This window comes from Vulpes lagopus, chromosome 15 (genome assembly GCF_018345385.1).
Source record: "Vulpes lagopus strain Blue_001 chromosome 15, ASM1834538v1, whole genome shotgun sequence".
NCBI classification, from domain to species: Eukaryota; Metazoa; Chordata; class Mammalia; order Carnivora; family Canidae; genus Vulpes; species Vulpes lagopus.
In genome coordinates this window covers 44,943,560-44,957,988 of record NC_054838.1, presented here as the reverse complement: position 1 = coordinate 44,957,988, position 14,429 = coordinate 44,943,560, and the positions used below count along the sequence as shown (strand labels likewise).

Here is a 14,429-nt window from a genome sequence, read left to right as displayed (position 1 = left end):
GAAACACCACTTTAGAGATTTGAAGATACTGAACTGTAGCTGCTTTAGAACTATTGGTGTGCTCCCACCACCTTCTAAAGCACCTTCTGGTGCAGAGATTTGTAGCAGTGCACCTTGCACTATGTGGCGAATCTGCCGACTTCATGTGTGAGCTGGTTGGAGCAATGATGGAACTGTAGCTATCTGAGAACAATCATCGATGTGCTCCCATGTGCCTTCTGGGTGCTTTAGAAGACACAAAAGCAGAGCTTTGCAGCGGTGCACCTTCCTCTCCGTGGCGAATCTGCTGACCTCACGTGTGAGCTGGCCGGGGCAGTGTGCTGGCACTACAGGGGAACTCCAGCAGGAACGGGACCCCGAGGATAACTGTGGAATGCAGGACAGGCTGAAGGACAAGTACAACCAGAGGGCTTGGGAAGATGATGAATGCCAAGACGCTGAGTGCTGAACTCTGAAGTGATGGTGCCCGCCCCCTGGCTCGGGGGGTGGGGGGGGTGTGTGGGGGGGTGGGGGGGTTTGGGGGCAAGGCTTGGAGCCCTGGAGGCAGAGGAGGCAATTGCCCTGGAGGCAATTGCACCTCAAGACAAAGCTTGAATCCCCTATGTGGTTACTGCCTTGGCCCAGGTCGGTGCCCCCCTTCCCTCCACTGACACGACAGCCGCCGAACCCGCCTTCCTTTTGGTACCTGCTGAGTACAGCAGCAGATGTTGCCTTCCCACTACACAAAATTGGTCCCACCACACCCCTGCTTCCAGCTTGAGTGGCCTCCTGTTGCATTTAAAATCCCAACTCGGGGACCCCTGGGTGGCGCAGCGGTTTGGCGCCTGCCTTTGGCCCAGGGCGCGATCCTGGAGACTCGGGATCGAGTCCCACGTCGGGCTCCCGGTGCATGGAGCCTGCTTCTCCCTCCGCCTGTGTCTCTGCCTCTCTCTCTCTCTGTGACTATCATAAATAAAAAAATAAAATAAAAATAAAATTATAAAAAAATAAAATAAAATAAAATAAAATAAAATAAAATAAAATAAAATAAAATCCCAACTCGTTGGCATCTGTAAGTCCTGTGCGTGCAGGCCTCCATGCCCTTGCTGACTGTCCTCCTGCCGGTGTGTGGAGCAGCGGATTCCCCAGCTGAGTGAGTGCCTTTCCTTCCAGAGCCCTCTATCATGTGATTTCTCTAACTCGTCCCCTGGCTGGCTCCTGCCTAATTTTTACATCTCAACTTAAATGACAGCCTGACTGACCACCTCTTCCAGAGAGGTTTCTCACCTACTATTCTGTATTTTTGCCCCCCCCCTTTTTTTACTTATTACAATTTGCGTTGCCTCCATTTATTTACCCACTTTCTGCCCATTTTGCTCTCCTCTTCACCCGTGTACCGACGGCACCCACCTGAGCGTTTGGGCACACGGTTGCTCGTTGAGTGAGTGAACAAGTACTGTGATTTCCTGTGTTCCACAGGATAGGGGATGAAGAAGTGGCAGGAATAGCTGCTTGTTTTCCAAACAAACTCATCCTTCTAGAATATTACATGGAAGGAAATTGCAGGAGTGTGCAACAAGTGACTCACTCGCCCAAACTGAAATTCAAAGAACCAGAGATCCTTCCATTCTTTTTTGGGGGGCCTCATATTGCCCAGGTGAGAGCCAAGCTGTGTCCATATGCTAGAACATTAGTACCTCACAGTTTACTGGTGCTTTTGGCTGCCTTAATGGCTCACATATATAACTGCTGGTCTGACTATTGGGAGGAAATAAGGTCTGGAGCTGGGTTGTATGAAACTAAAGTTTGCATCACCAGGGCCACAGAGTTTCTCACGGCCGGCCCCATAGTGCATGCTGTCAGGACGAGATACACAGCTCAGCTCAGATTGACAGGGAGCTTTGAGCCAGATATCCTCAGGGATATGCCTGATGGCTTGCTTTTCTCTTGAGCCTCCAGGGTACCAGGAAGCAGGAGAGTGAGTCATCCTGACCTGTTAGAGCAGGTGAGTGAATGCTATATGAAGACAAAGCAAGAGCATGAAAACTTTTTTATTTCAAAGAGACAAAATCTTAAAAGGGCATGAGAAAGAACTAGGAGCATGGAAGCCATTCACAAGATCCTATGTAGAAGGACTAATTTAAATTTAAAGTTTGAAAGAGATAGCATTAGAGTAAGTAAAAGATAGTTCTACTTTACATAATAAATAGTAAGCTTATGGGAAATCTAATCCCAAGAGGTAATAGGCTGAATGAAGATGTGTGAATTAAATTAGATGAAAGATGAATATATTTATTTATATTAATACATATTATATATTACATTAAATTAGATGAAACGTGAATGTATTTATATATAAATATATATGTATATAAACCTTATATATATGCATGTATAAATATATACAAAGTGAAACACAAATGAATATATAAGCATATAAATAATCATAATGGGTTACTAGGGAGTGTTTGGGGCTGTCATTTCCAATCTTTGCAGTTTATAACAAGGACAACCATAGTTTTCCATGGAACATTCCTTGGTACTATTTTGCCCCTTTTCCTTTCAATAAATGTTTATCCAGCACCTTCTGTACGTATAGTGGCATGCCACGACCAGGATCAGATGTTGCCAGTTTTCCTGAGGGGGCCAAGTCTGTCTGGTTGAGAACTTCCTTTATAGTATACCTGGTAGATGGAGGAAAGCAGCCCAGGTTGCTGAAAATAGATTAGGGATCCCATACCATGTATTTTGGAAGCTTCCTAGTGCTTGTGTACTCTTGATAGAACATCTAGAGTTGGCACCTGCTGTTTGAAGTAGGACACGTTTGGCCTTTAAACTGTAAGAACTCAGTTTCTCACCGGTTGCCGTGACACCTGCTTCCAGCTCAAATTGCTGATTTCTGGCCTCTAGTCTGGATGTCAGGGGCCACACCCACCCCTGCTGCTCCTCTGGCTACTTCCCCTTGTGGATCCTACTGTGCCAAATATTTATTCTGGGCACAAAATGAGCCTATGTTATCTTCTAAACAGAATAATGAAATGGTAGTTGACATGGGGCAAGAATTTGGGAGGCATCTTGGGAAAGGGAGAAGAAGGTTGAAATAATCTGCCCACTGCTCTGTGTCCCTGTGTTTTAGGTTATCTTAGCAGGAGTTGAAACAAAGAGAAGGCGGTGACAGTGCCACTGTGCAGAGTGCTCATTATGCCCTCTTAGATACGGCGCTGGTCACCAACCCATGGGAAGGATGCTGTCATTGTCTGGGAGTGGGTGAGGCCTCAGGAAAAAATCTGTGGTATGAGGAAATGTTAAACAAACTAGTCCTGTTTTTATTAGGAAAGAGGGGGATAGCAAGATGACATAAAAAGGATTCCAAACTATCACTCAGAGTTACAGGTGTTGTCTTTGAAATGATCCAGAAAGACTGTGCAGGCCACGCTCTGACAGGCAGCTGCATGGCCTGGCCAGGGGGCCCTGGGCTACTGGGTCACCTCTGACTCTGTCCTCTTCTGTGGCATTCATTTTCGTCTTTCAAGCTCGTCAGCAAGGGCAAAGCTGAGCAAGATCTCCTCTGCAGAACTGGTTCCAGAAGTGTCCTTTCTTCATAAAGTTCTGCTTCAGTTTGCCTCAAGTTTTTCCTTTTGCTTTTCATATCCTACCACCACCCCCAAAGACCACACTGTGGGGAGAAGACAAGCAAGTTAAGAAATAGTAAAACTGGGTGAATTGCTAAGTACTCCTAATCAGAGCGTGTTTTCAGGGTATACAGATCACCTCATTCAGGCAGCAGAACACCTGTGGTGTTTAATAAAATGCAGGTTCTGGGGTCCTATTTCAGGCCTTGAAAATTGACATTTCTGACATAGGGCCCAAATACCTACATTTTCAATAACTATGAAAGGCTGCATCAGGCCAGGTAATTTTTGTGTGTGTGTGTTTTATTCATGAATGTATCCCAAACACCTAGATCACCTCCTAAAAACACCTAAAATATTACGGGGCTCTATAAATATTTATTGAATGAATGAATACATCGAAGCCTAATAGGATTTATTAGGATTGCTTTTCAATTAAATAGTAGCGGAAACCAGTAACAGGAGAGGGGAGTCTTTATTGGGAGGAAGACAGACTTGAAAAGAGGAAGGAGAGAAGTCAGTTTGAAGCATGGGGCAATTTCTGAGAGGCTAGGCCTAGGTGGGGCCCTGAAACAGACTTGGCGCGACAGCACATGGGGTGGCACTTGACAGATGAGGAAAGAAGCTTGAAAAAAAAGGGAAATGCAATGAGGCAGTGGCTAGAGCCATGGTTCTTAAACTTTAGTGAGCCTCCCAAGTCCCCTGGGAGGCTTGGTAGCTCACTGAGTCCTGTCCCCTCCGTTCTGAGCTTCTGATTCAGCAGGTCTGGGGTGGGGCCTAAGGATTTGCATTTGTAACAGCTTCCTAAGTGACACTGGTGCTGCAGGAAACCTGCTTTGTGCACCACTTAGAGTTAGTTGGTTTCATGAATCAGATACTTTGGGGTATGAGTCCTTGCTCTATGCCTTGTTAGTTGTGAGACCGTGAAAGTTTATCTAGCCTCATATCTCAGTTTCCCTCACATGTAAAATAGGGATAATAATGATGATAAAGTGTCACAATACCAACTGAGTTGATTCGTGTGAAATATTTAACAAAGTGCTAACACATCCAAGTACTTACTATCTTAAAAACTATTACTTTGGGCACACTTGGGTGGCGCAGTCAGTTAAGCATCCAAGTCTTGGTTTTGGCTCAGGTCATGATCTCAGGGTCGTGGGATAGAGCCCCAAGTCTGGCTCCTCCACACTCAGTATGGAGTCTGCTTAAGATTCTCTCTCCTGGGGATCCCTGGGTGGCTCAGCAGTTTGGCGCCTGCCTTTGGCCCGGGGCACGATCCTGGAGTCCCGGGATCGAATCCTGCGTCGGGCTCCGGGCTTGGAGCCTGCTTCTCCCTCTGCCTGTGTCTGCCTCTCTCTCTCTCTCTCTGTACATCATAAATAAGTAAATAAATCTTTAAAAAAAAATTCTCTCTCCTACTCCTCTGGCCTTCTTGCTCATGCTCGCTTTTCTCTCCAAAGTAAATAAATAAATTTATTTTAAAAAATTATTTTAAAAAATTATTACCTTGTCCAATGTGACCCTTGTTACTTTTGGAGGAAACAAAGAATATAGGTGCTCTTCTAATGAAAGAAGAGAAATGACTTCACAGAACCAGCATGAAATTTAATAAGAGGATGGACTAGCTCAGATTCTAGTACAACAAAGGTATTTCTGTGCCACAATATAGTAGCCAACTAGGTAAAGTTAATTCTTGATAGGGAAGCACCTGAAGGCTAATTTTTGCAATAGGTAAAAGAAGATGGCCTGACTGGAGATGGATGGTGGTAATAGTTTATACAACATTGTGAACATACTTAATGCCATGAAGTGAACACTTAAAAATGGTTAAAATGGTAAGTTTATGTTATATGTATTTTACTACAATTAAATTGGCTGGCCCAAGTATTACTCTTTCCCTGATGACCTCCTATAGGGAAATTCATTTTAGTGTGTAATTTAGCAACTATTGTTCAAATCATCCTTCTTAGCATGAAGAATGGCTAAATTTTGAAATATATAATGTGTATCTTCTGGGGCGAGCTCTCAGGGCCTGTCATTGCCAGTGCATTCTCTAACAAATCAGTTTAAAAGATAAGTCCAGTGATGATTTAAAGTCCTAATGTTGAATTGCAATCCCTTCTCATACACAAAAACCCACATTTCTGGATTCTCATTGGGTAATTGAAAAAGAAAATACCCTGGAGGGCTTGGCCTAAAACAGCCTGTCTTTTGCTTTGAACTTTTCATTTGTGAGATGATGAACTTGGTTGAAAATACAAGCCATTCCCTCATTCTAGTTACATAGGCCTTATCTGGTGTCTGAGAAGAAGCCTTCTTTTGATGGCTGCATACTACACTGACAAGGAAGGATACCTTTGTTCTTAGAATCTAATACTATACCAATGGGGAAAAAGGCCTCCTCATAAAAAGCATTAGAAGGATCCGGGAAAAATCATTTAGAAAAAGCAAAAGTAGACAACTTTCAATTGCCTCCCTCATTTTTTTTTTAATTTTTATTTATTTATGATAGTCACAGAGAGAGAGAGAGAGAGAGAGAGAGGCAGAGACACAGGCAGAGGGAGAAGCAGGCTCCATGCACTGGGAGCCCGATGTGGGATTCGATCCCGGGTCTCCAGGATCGCGCCCTGGGCCAAAGGCAGGTGCCAAACCGCTGCGCCACCCAGGGATCCCCCAATTGCCTCCCTCAAAGTGAAACTCAACATCATAGAGGTAGTCCCCCTATTATAAGCAAGCTGGATTCCAAAAGCTTGTCAGTATGCCACTAAAATATGGCATTCATTTTCCTATAGCACCATCCCTATGTGTAAGACCATGTTTTGAGCTCCAGCATGGTGCCTGGAAAATCAAGGGATGTCTTTGGTGGCCTTAGCCATGAGAGTCCTTTCCAAGTGCCATAGACACTAGCAGTCTATTGCTACCATCCCCATGGAAGGAATGTTACAAGTCATGTGTTCTTACCTCAGAGATGACTAACATTCAAGGTTGGAAATATTCCAGAGATCACAATTTGATTTTATATGTGCTGCTGAAGCGAGCACACACAATTTGATTTTATAAGACACTTTGCAGAAATATCTTAGATAATAAGGATTTCGGATGGCTTCATAAGAAATAAAGTGTGTAGTGACTTTCTAGCTTCTTCTATTTCTTCTCACTCTTTAGCTTCTTTTTTTGTTTCATTTATCATTCTCCTGCATGCCAGAAGTGGACTTATTATCTGATTTCTCAAACTCTTAGCCAACATAAATAAACATAGTGAAACATAGTAGAGTAGTGAAGAGCTATTCAGACCTGGATGTGAGTTTCTGCCCTTCATTTTGCTGTGAACTCTTGAACAAATTACCTGACCTCTCTGAGCTACAATGTCCTTATATATAAAATGGAATAATAACTCATAAAGGGTTATTATGATAATTAAATGAGACCATACATATAAAGTGCTTAGCCTATTGCCTGGACTAGTTGGAACTCCATAAATGTTAGCCACTATTTTTGCTACATGCTTCCTAGGCTTTTTTTTATTGCTCTTTTTCTGGCTATAGTTACATCTGTATTTGCATAAATGATATTGAAAAATGTGTGTCATAGCATTCAGTGCATTCGCATAGCAAGTTATAGTTTGTAAAGTGATTTCTCATTTGATCCTTACAACCACTCTGTGGAATCAGAAGAGCTGAAGATGTTTCTTCGTTTCACACATGTGGTAACAGGCTCTGAGAGGTGTAGTGACTTAGTTTGGTTTGGCTTTGGCAGACCAAAGAATCAAACCAGAGTCCAGACTCTTCAGGTCAGTACTTTTTGTTATGTGTTAGAAAGGGTCTTATAATTACTGATACCGTAGTATTGCCAACCTAAGGACTAGGAAGAAAAGACTTATGTGTTTCTGGCTTTAGTCCTTTGCTTTTTAGAAAACATATCCAAGAAGCCATGCTTTATGAATAGAGTTAGAATGTTTATTTTTCTTCCATGTACTAAAATTTTTCAACCCATGTGCAACAATGTGGTAACTTGAAAGCTGATTCTGGGGATTTCATGCTCCTGGCAGTTTCAGGTCAGGTTCCTTGGGGATAGAATTTCACATACTCTGGTCATCCCCAAGGTAATATAATGGGGTTGACGAGATGGTAGATATCCTGATGAGTTCTTAAGCAAAATGAACCTAAAAGGTTGTTTCAATATTTTTATCACTTCAGTATTTTTGTCACTTCACTTTTGACTTCCCACAGCCTTTTAGATTACTTTTAAAAGAAAAACAAAAAAACCTTCAAATTTCTGGCACAACGATAATAGTTTTGGCGATGTTCTCTGGATTTGCATATCTCCTTTGCATATTGGTTTTCTCTATATCTATAGTAGAATTTCCTTTTTGACACAATCACAGCATAAGCTGAACCTTTGTTATGACTTCTTGGCTCCAAATGTGACAATAGTTTTTAAAAGAGCAAGAAGCAAGTGTTCTCCCTATTTGTCATCAGAGAACTGTTAGAGACTTAAGAGTCTTGAAAATCATCCATTTGGGAGATAAAATATCATAATACTTAAGGCCTTGGGCACTGGAGTCCAAGCTTTCCCATTTATTAACTGAACCGATTGCGGGAAATGATTTCCTTCTAAGGCTTTAATTCCCCCCTCCCTCAGATGGTAAGGTGATAGAACTTGTCTAACGGGGCTGGTGTGAAGATTAAGTGAGAAAGTGTAGTCATGGTGCTCAGTGGTGTCTAGAGACCATCAGTTAGCCTCATCATCCAGATCATCTCAGTACCCTCGATACGAGGTTGGATGCAGCTCTCTGTGCAGATTCCGTGGTTGTAGGTGAGAATAAATCACTCATAATTATGAGCAGAACACTGTCTGATAAACCTGAATCATGCTGTTATGGAGTCTTTTGACAAAACCACATCTATAGGGTTAAACCAAAGGGCAGTTTGAAACTTTGGCCTCTGAGTGTGATTGCATTGTCAAGCATTTCACAGTAAAATACAATAGCATTCCAGATCTCAGTATGATGTCAGACACAATGCATTACTCATTTCAGTGGGAATTCATTCTCTCTGAAAACCCAAAAACATTCATCCAGAAATTTCAAGACATTCTGATGAAAACATTGCCAGCTAACTCTATCAGGGATACTTGGTTCTATTTCTTTCTCTTTCCCTTAGTTCTATATGTTACTGAACTTAACCAGCGAATTATTTTTGTTCTATTTCATCTCTTTATGTTGCAGCATGTTGACATTTGAACAAGAGTATGCAGAACGGTAAAGTATCACACATGTTTTTCACTGTTTATAAATGAAAGATTCATTCATTCAACAAGTATTTGCTCAATATTTATTGTGTCTAAGACACCAGGTTAGGTACATGATCCCTGACTTCAAGGACTTTAGAGTCTAAAAGGGAAAGGGAGTAAAAATAAGCAAACATACTATAGTAGCAAGTAGTTTTTGCTCACAGAGCCCAATTTTCTGTAGACAAGCTAAGACATAAAGAAATAGGAATTAGCCACAGAAATAATTTTGGAAAATACATTCTGCAGTGATAGAGCAGCTCTGATCCATACCTCAATACTTTATGTCTATGTTGGGTTTCTTGCTGATAAAAATTACAACATAATAAATTGTGGAGTTTGGAAATGATTGGATTATAGAGAATAAAACATAATTGAGTATGTACTAAGTGAAAAGTTGATACGAGAATTTGGAGCAATAATACAATAATTATTTAAATTGTCACAAGAATAGATTCTGTGGGCTAGCATTTAAACACAGAGGCTTCAGTGACACAACAGTCACCCATATGTATGTAAAAAGGACTTCAGTTACATTTCAGAATTCTGCTGCTGTTTAGCAATTCACTACGTTTTGTTTCCCTCCTAGTTTAGGATATCATTGAAATATCTTAGTATAATTACTTCCATACTTTGTCATTAGTATTTTATATTCTTTTATTTCATGAACTAACCCTCCAAATTGTAGCTGTGCCAACTGAAGCTTCCTCTGAAATTTTGATTCTTATTCTGAGGTATGGGGGGGGGCTCCCCAATGTAATCTACAGCACTGTGTAAGGTTTGAGTCTAGAATTATAAAATCTTCCATGAGCATGGGCAAGATTCACTGTAATTCATAGTGGAACAATCAGCATTCAGAACCACACGAAAGTAGGAAGGTAGGGCTCTCTTCTTGCTCCTTCCTATCCTCCATAAAGTGATCCCCACCCCTGAGCCATGGACCATTCATCCTTTGGGGCTGATACTTGTTCTGCTCCTGAACTCTCATGAGCCTTCCGTGGACTGAAAATAAAATTAATACACACCGAGAGATTATCGTTGCAGGGGATTTTTGGGAGCCCACTTTTTATGAGAAATGACTGTCACCCCCAAGGATGTTATTTGAATCTGAAAAGAGGTGGTTATAATGGAAGTGGCGCTGCTTTAATCTACTGTAGGGAGCTGCCACCCTGCTCTACTGCTAGGCGGCCTTCCCATCTGAGCAGAATGAGCATTCGCTCTGGGGAAAGCAGCTGAGGTCAGAAAACCGTTCCAATTTTGCAGTTTCAGGAATGTGTTGGAGCTGCAGCTTTAAGATGGCATTCCCCCCTCACTGCTTTGGAGGGAGCCTGGGCTAATGTGAATAGGGGTTTTGTATGAAGGTTTTGGGTGAGCCAGAGCCACTTGGTAATCAGGGCAACAAGGCACTTTAATCCTTAAGGAATATACTTTCCATACAGCTTCTCTCTTTTTCTCTTAAAGTGAAAATATAAGCACAACTTCCCTGGGCCCCAGTAGTCATCCTGCCTTTGATCTCATTTTGAGTTCAGCACTGGGGGCAACTTGATCTCGGACGCTATCTCCTTTCATAGATGATAATTAGCCCAGTTCTAGGAGGCTGGCTGCAATGATATCCTTTGCTGTTAGAAAGGGGAGCAGGAGCAGGGATTGGAGCAATTGTTTGCTGTGTTGATGACTGTGATGTTGCCATGGGAAAGCTCAAGACTTCAGGAGAGTTTGTGTTTTGTTGGGCGAGGTGCCAAGCTGTTGTGACTTATTACAGCCGTGCAAGTGAGCCATACAGAACAGTATCCTGTGTAGCAATTCAAAAGGCAGGAGCACTTTAATCAGGGAAAGATAGAACACTGGGTAGTCACATTATGCTTTATTTCACTGTGGAACTGATAAATAGACCCAACATTTGTGTAGTCTCTGGGTTTGGTCCTTTCATTTTGAAGGAAAAAACAAGTCAATTCTTCCCACTCACCCCAACTGAAAGGCAAAACAAAAATGCTTCTGCTTTACATATAAAGACCCCTTGTAAAGAATGGAGTGTTCTCAAATAACAGCTCTGCCCACAAATGCTAGTTCATCTTTGACTCAGCCTCAAGAACAGCAAAACTGCACAGGCTAAGTTGATTCGGTGTGAAAAAAGGGTGGGGGGGAGGGGATTGGGAAGGTTGCTTCTAAATTCAGACTCCAGACATCACTTTGCTTCACTTCTAAGAAAGATTCAGCCACTTTACACTGCCCTCCATCCCACGACCCCCCTCCCCCGCCCTCCCAGGCCTAGCACAGCACTTGGCCCAGCCTGGATGTTTAGTCATTGTCCAGCCATACTGAAGACAAGGAGTTTTCATTGGGGTTGAATGAAAAGTTGCTGTATAGATCCATAGAAAGGAAAAATCTGGAGCTTTGTGAATGATTTTGGCCTTTCCGGTCACAAAAGGCTGGCTATAACCTCTCTTTTTGCCAGTAGTCAACATAGCCCTTTACAAAGATGCCAAGTCTCCATTTATTTTTTGTGTTATGTAGACATTGCCTAGAAGTTCCCTTGGTGCCAAATCTTTTGAAGCCTCTTGATCCATTCCAGAGAACTCTTGGAAGAAGAGAGAACAACTTCACAATTTCCATTTTTAGCCTAAAACAGATGTCAACATGTTAACTCTTCTTTATTCGGTATTGTGGGCCTGGGCCTGTGTAGTGATCCCAGAGGAGCAACTGAAGTGCCCTCTGTTTTCTGGATAGATTTTCAGTGAGAGAATTGTGAGAAATATATGTGTTGCAGATCAACGAAGCAGCTATGGCTTATGGCATAAAGGGAAGAAAAGTATTTTTCACATTTTAAAATATTAGAATAAAAGTTGCGTGTGATACATTTTAAATATTCATTTTCTGTTTTTTTTTAAGATTAAAGGCTTTATTAGGTGGATGAATAAAAGAAGCATAAGATTTTAGTAGAAGATGGCTTGTCTTCTCCAGCATGCCTTTTTTTTTTTTTTAAATGTCCATTTTCCAGGATTATTTTATCTTTTGGAAACACTTTCTAGAGTGTTTGTACTTGAGTTTGTTGCTTTGTAGTCTTATTTGTTTGCCAGATTGGCTATTTATTTTCACCCACTTTGACCTTAAAGAGACATCACATAGAGGCAGATGTTTTCATCTGCCTTAATTTTCAGTTACTATATTTCTAAGTTCTGGTAGCATTCAGAATAGTTTTTCATATAAGCTGTGGACATTTTTTCTCATGTAGAAACAAGTTTTCTTTGGGTAGTAGATGACTCAAATAGTAACTTATAGATATCTAGGCCTTTGGGAATTAGGGAATTGATGAGACTTCGCCCCACAGGTTTTTCCATATAGTAAATTTTCATATGTATATTAATAAGGATACAGCCTGTTTCATCATCACCATCATCATCATCATAGTCTTTCACATAGACTTAATTTTTTAAAGTACTTTTAGGTTCATTGCACAATTGAGGAGAAGGTAGAGGGATTTCCCATATACTGTCTGACCGCAGACATGTGTGGCCTTACCTACCATCAACATTCCCACCAGAATGGTAAATTTGTTACAATTAATGAACCAAGTTGACACCTCATTATCACCCAAAGTCCATGGTTTACATTATTAAGGTTCTCTATTGGTGTTGTACATTTTATGGCTTTTGACAACCATATAATGGCCTGTGTCCACCGTTATAGTGTCATACAGAATGTTTTCACTGTCCTAAAAATCCTCTTTGTTCCTCCTATTCATCTTTCTCTCCTTCCTAACTCCCAGCAACCACTGATTTTTTTTTTTACAGTCTTCATAGTTTGGCCTTTCCCTTATTATTTTAGAATGCAATATCTTTAATTTTAAAATATTTACTGAAATTTGAAAGTTGCTTAAAAATGGATGAGTGGTTTAAAAATCATGTTTTTTACATTAAGGCTTTATTACAAGTGCACTAATTCCTTCCCCAAAAGTGAGAATTCCTTGACCCAATAATATTCTTAGTCAAAGGAATTGCAGCTTTCTGGGACTCTGGAATTTTCAAAAAGTGATTAAGTCAGTAGTTCCTTGAATAGAAGCATAAAGAGCATAACACATAAGAGCATAACATGGCACAAATGCATTTAGCCTCTTCTTTTTGAATGAGTCCTTCCTTTGGGATGACTGTGGTGTAGTTTCATTGTGATCTGGGCTGTGTTTATGGAGAACTGTAGCAGTTAAGCTACTCAAGTCTCCATAGCTTCTCTGTCTTTTCCAAGAGAAGTTTTTATGAATACATTAATTACTCACAGATCTGTAAAAGGTTATTAAGGAAATTAGGGTTAATAAGAAGCATTAAAAACTTTTGATGTGGATGCCATAAAATGTAAAAGGATAATTTGGATTTAAAGTAAGTCTTGGGGGATCCCTGGGTGGCGCAGTGGTTTGGCGCCTGCCTTTGGCCCAGGGCGCGATCCTGGAGACCCGGGATCGAATCCCACGTCGGGCTCCCGGTGCATGGAGCCTGCTTCTCCCTCCGCCTGTGTCTCTGCCTCTCTCTCTCTCTCTGTGACTATCATAAAAAAAAAAAAAAAAAAAAAATTTAAAGTAAGTCTTGGTGCCACTCTCAGGAAACAGTACTGGATGGATAGGGGAGGAAAGGAAACATTTCTCTCTTTTCTAAATTCACCTGAGCCCATGTCTCACTCTCTGTTTGGACTACTGCAGTACTTTTAAACTGGCCTCTTAACCCATCACAAATCATTTACCCTTTCACCAGTTAAATGTCTACAGTGAACTCCTTTTGTATTAAGTCCCTACTTAAGTGGTACCTTCTGCCTGGAATAAATTCTAAACTTCTTAACTGACCCTGAATTGTGTGGACCCCAGAGTCAGGAGAATTCTAGGCTTGTTACTGGAAATAAAACTGTGGTAGAAGCCAGTCCGACTTTTCATTCTGAGGGGTGAGTGAGGGAACCCTTTCTCCATGGACTCTCCTCAGAATTGGGATCAAGAAAGCTCAGAACTGACTTGCAAGAACTAAGGTGGAAGAAGCTTTCACAGATTCCAAAGCTGGAATGGGTCCGATGAGGATCAAGGGGCCTGGGTTGCTGAAAGAGATTCAAACATTGATGGGGACCAAGGACCATTCTGAGTCCTGGTATCCACTTCCTTGCACATCATAATTGCACAGGAAGTATCTGCTGTAGGATTGGCTGACCACGTGGCATTTCTTATGTTTGTTTGTTTGTTTGTTTTCTTTCTCAGATACCTAGATCAGAGGTTAAGTGAGGTAGAGAAAGTGTGAGCTCTAGAGCCTAGGGCAAACCCAGGAGTCATAGAGAACTCTGCCCTTTTGTGGGTGCCAAAGACAGCTTGGGCAGTATGTCGGACTTGGTGTCAATCTGTCCCTTTAGGACTCATTTTCTTGGATCTGTTCTTATAGGACACATATTTTGTCTTTTGTACTCAGCCTGTCTTCTTCAAAGGCCTAACATATAGTCCTTATCCCTGAAGTATGCACTTGGCATGGAAATAGTTCAAAGGAGGAAAGGAAAATAGACGCCTTA

General features: G+C 41.5%; 1 protein-coding gene across 2 annotated transcripts in view; it reads left to right on the top strand.

Annotated features, from left to right (window-relative positions):
- MAML2 (mastermind like transcriptional coactivator 2) overlaps window positions 1-14,429 on the top strand; it is a 345,410-nt gene that overhangs the window by 24,934 nt on the left and 306,047 nt on the right. The window lies entirely within an intron of this gene.